The sequence below is a fragment of the Coenobita brevimanus genome, chromosome 44 (assembly GCF_032717465.1).
Source record: "Coenobita brevimanus isolate Jiangsu-jjx chromosome 44, ASM3271746v2, whole genome shotgun sequence".
Classification (NCBI taxonomy): Eukaryota; Metazoa; Arthropoda; class Malacostraca; order Decapoda; family Coenobitidae; genus Coenobita; species Coenobita brevimanus.
The window spans coordinates 42,690,384-42,695,408 of NC_136997.1; positions in this window are offsets into that span (position 1 = coordinate 42,690,384).

Here is a 5,025-nt window from a genome sequence, read left to right on the forward strand (position 1 = left end):
TTCGTCTTCACTCAGCAACACAGTATCATCTGCAAACAACAGTACAGGGAGTTTCCAAACACTATCCTCTCTCACCAGGACCACTCCAACATCCACTACCCTACCGTGTACCTCTTTTATTACCCCATCCATGTACAGATTGAACAACCATGGAGACAAGACACATCCCTGTTTCAACCCAACTTTCAAAGAGAAAAATTCACTTAGTTCACCATCCACACGCACTGCAGCCTTCGCACCATCGTACATACTCTTCACAGCATTCAACAACTTCCCATCTACTCCATATATTCTTAACACTTTCCACAATCCTTGTCTATCCACCCTGTCATATGCTTTCTCCAAATCCATGAAAGCCGCATACAACTTCTTTCCCTTCTCTAGAAACTTTTCCACTAAAGATCTAAGAATGAATATCTGGCCTACACAACCTCTTCCCTTCCTAAAGCCTCCCTGTTCTTCTCCAACTAATTTCTGTGTTCTTTCTCTAGCTCTGTCAATAAGTATCTTACCATACACTTTTCCTATTATACTAAGAAGACAAATGCCCCTATGATTACCACACACTTCTTTTTCCCCTTTTCCTTTGTACAAGGGAATAATTATTCCTGACTTCCAATCCTCCGGGACTCTACCTTCCTCCCAGGCCAATCTGCACATCTTCCACATCCATTCTACTACTATCTCTCCCCCATGCTTCAGCATTTCACCACACACTCCATCAATTCCTGGGGCTTTCCCCAATTTGACTTTCTTCATTGCTTCCACAACTTCTATCCTACTGATTTCTTCCTGTCTTCTCACCTCCCTCCTTCTCCCAGCCATTCCCCAGCCACTTATACTCGCAGTACTTCCATCCTCTACGTTCAACAATTCCTTAAAGTGTTCTCTCCATCTGCTCACTTTTTCTCCCTTCTCCACTAGTAATCTACCATTTTTATCTTTCACTCCCCTGCTAACTTCACTGCCACCCTGTCTTACTCTTTTCACCTCTTTCCAGAACATTTTCTTACAGTCCCTCCACTTTACACTCAAATTCCTTCCAAATTCCTCATCCACTCTCTTCTTACTCTCTCTTACTAATCTTTTCACCTCTCTCTTTCTTTCTACATATAACTCTCTCTTCCGCCTCAACTTCTTCCACCCCCCTATCTCTCATCCATTCATTGTATGCTTTCTTCTTTTGTGCCACAGCCTGTTTCACCTCTTCAGTCCACCACGCTGTTCCTTGCACCCCCCTCCGTCTTCTCTTCCTTCCACACACCACATCACATGCTGCACATATTTCTTCTGTAAATATCCTACACACACCTTCCACGTCTCCCATCTGCTCCAATTCATATTTGCCCAATCGTTCCTCCACTTCTCTCTTATATTCTGCCTTTTTCTCATCCTCTTGTAACCTTTCCACTCTCCTTGCAACTACTCCTTCCTCTCGTCTTTCCCTTCTTCTATTTCTCCATTCTAATTGGACCTTGATTCTGGCCACCACCAAGTAGTGGTCAGAAAGTCCACTCCCCCAACCTCTATAAACTCTTGCATCCGTTATACATCTTCGCATCCTTTCATCCACACACACATAATCAATCATTGCCTTCCTTTCATTCAGTTCACCACCCACCCTTCTCATCACTCGCCATGTATACCTGTGGATCATTTTATGCCTGAAGAGGGTATTGCCTATCACCAACCCCCTCCCAGCACAAATGTCCACTAACACACTCCCATTCTCATCTATCTCAGCAGGCACACCCCACTCACCAACTATACCATCCACCTTCACATTCCCAACTTTACCATTCATATCACCAATCAAAAATACTCTCTCATTCCTTCCAAACTTTTCCATGCACACTTCTACATTTGTCCAGAACTCTTCTCTCACTCTTCTAGCACGATCTTGCGTTGGCGCATACACACACACAATCGCCCACATTTGTATTCCAACTTTCAACTTTACCCACACAATCCTTGACCCAACTGATCCATACTGTCTTATGCTCCTCTTCGCATTGACAGAAAGAAGGGAAAAAAACTCCAAAGCTCACTACAGCATCAGTCTTTGATCTGTCTGTATAGACAGGTACGGAGCCGTCGTGGGTAGGTGCATGATCTAAAAGCAGAGAGTGTGACAGCTGTGAGGCAGGGATTCCTTCTTCCCTGAAATAGATTCACAGAAAGTTACCTCCGGAAAAAGCCAGTGGCCTACCCTTGGGACTCTATCTGAACAAACAAGTAGGGAAGGGACAGATAACTCAGACATAACAAACTGAACCTTGTAACCAAAGGGCTTTGGCAAGCTTGGATGAGTGACATAAAGAAACGACCTGGAATCCTGGGAGACCTTCTCACAAGATACTGAGTCTGGGAGTCGAAGAGGCCCATACCAACACCTCATCAGCAATGACCAGCAGTGTAAGTTTAAAAGAATTGCATCATCATCCACCAACAAATTGGAAATCTGGGACTACCGGTATGTGAACGCCCCAGTCTCAAAACGAATACCAGCATAATGCACTGAATCTAACATATGAAGATGGGAGTCTTTTGCAGAAGAGTAGACCTCACAGCCATAATCAAGTATGAAAACAATAAGAGATCTGGCAGTCAGCAACCCCAAGAGGTATGTGCATGAACCCTCAAAAGACCCATGTCACTAATACAAGTTGCTTTAATGTAGTGCAAGTGTGGAACCCGATTAGTCAGCCTTATATTAAAATTAAGCCCCAGAAACAGCGCCTTCTCTACACAAGAAATTTTACAACCATATAAATATAAGTTGGGGGCCGGGTGAATCCCACAATTACAATTAAAATGGACAACTACAGTCTTAGTAGATGAAAATTAAAACCCAGGGGTTTCAGCCCAATGAGATACCGGTATCCTATTAAGAGTCAGCTGCAACCTCCTTTCAGCCATAGACATTCTAGATCCAGTGACTGAAATGGAAAGGTCATTAACTTATAGGGAGCGACGGACATCTGAGAGCACATCCATCAAGCCGTTCATGGCTGTAGCAAAGAGTGTAATGCTGAGGATGCTCCTGTGCCAGGCCCTATCCTCGAGCATACGGGCATCAGGAAGTGCTCCGCCTTCTCTGACCCATAAAAAGCGGTTATATAAAACCTGTTGAATAAAAATAGGCGGGCAACCACGGAGACCAAAACCATGGGAAAACTGTAATATGCCATAACGCCAGGCACTGTCATAGGCCTTCTCTGTATCAAAGATACAGTGACTTGGTGCTGGTTGGTTTCAAATGCCTCGCATACAGAAGATTCCAGATAAAAGAGGGCATAAGGGGTTGACCACAGTTTACGAAAACCATACTGGGCTTGAGACAAGTAATTACCCCGGCCCAAATACCACATGAGCTGACCATTCACCTTCTTCTCTAACACCTTGCAAATGAAAAATGTTAGAGATTGGATGATAATATGTTGCCTGCAGATGATCCTTTCCCATCTTGGGAAAGGGGATAACCAAACCATCACCCCTTAGAAACTGTGAACTCACCAGTACACCAAATTCTATTATACAACACCAACAAAAAGGATAGGGACTTGTCAGACATATGTCGCAAAAAGGCATATGGAACATCATCCAAGCCTGAAGAGTAATTACGACACTGTGACAAAGCCACCAGAAGCTCAGAAACAGAAAAAGGGACATTGTAAGACTCTCCCCCAGATGATGTGAAACTGAGACAACATGCTTACACGCACCGATATTGGCATGCCAAAGGCGTTTCAGTTTCATTTTTAGACACACAAGCAAAATGTTTGACAAACACTCCAGCAATAGTGAAGAGATCATTCACGGTCCAACCCGCATCAGATAAAACAGGAGGGGAAAGGGCAGGAAATTTGCCATGAATCTTTCTCACCCAGTTCCACAGTCCTGGAGTGAAGGGAGGAAACATACTCCCACCATGAGGCACATCTGGCCTCTTTCAATACGTGACGTGCATGAGCACGCACCCTCCATAAAGCCACCAAATATTGAATGTCCCCACAATGTCGACGAAGCCAAAAGAAGGTGACTTGTTTGGCCCTCACTGTAGAGATGAATTCAGGGTCCACCAGGGAATTGGACGTTTAAGAAATCGACCAGAAGTCTTGGAAATAGATAAAGGAATTGCTGAGCGCATTACATAAAATACATACGCAACCACTTCATCAAAACTACCAAAATCGTCCACAGTGCAGTCAGTGGAACATAATTCCCTGAAACGAGGCCAGTTTACCTTATCCAGGCGCCAGTGAGGAAGACGACATTGTTCACACTCAGCAGAAGTTAAAAGAATCGGAAGTGGTCACTGCCATGCAACTGTGGCAACACACCCCAACTACACTCTAGCTAAGCGCAGAGGCAAATCAATGGCCGTAAAAACACCAATCTGAATACGAAATACGTCATCTCACCTGAATTCAACATCCAAGCCAGCATAGCATCTCTAGGGTAGATAATACTGTAACACCACAGTCGGTGATGATCATTTAGATCAACTAGTAAAAGAAAGGGGGATGGAAGGTCACAAACAAGGCGAACAAGATCTTTCCTCCCAACAGAAGGACTTGGAAGGAGATAAAGACTACACACCTTATATCAATGGCAATGGAAAATCTGAAGAACGACACCGTGCACTGGAGTAGTAAGACTCAACTTAGTGGAATGGGACATGAAGGCAGAGAAGTATATCAGTACCCCCATGATGTCCTTGGCCTGGAAAAGGTTCAGAATAAAACACATGGTAACCAGGAGGACCAAAAGGAACAGATTCACCAACCATGGTCTCCTGGATATATATGCAATTTAGTGAATGAATGACAGTACCCATAGTGAAGGAAAAATCAGAATAAAGAGCGAGACAACTCTACCTCCGGGAAGCGACCAGATATAGGTTGATGCTTAGTATAGGACTGTCTGGCACTATTATGCTGCACATTGTGCCGAACATCTGAAGGCAACCTGGAGGAAGAGGAAGGCCAGACAATGGTCTTCTTCTGTGGTGGAGCAACAGAT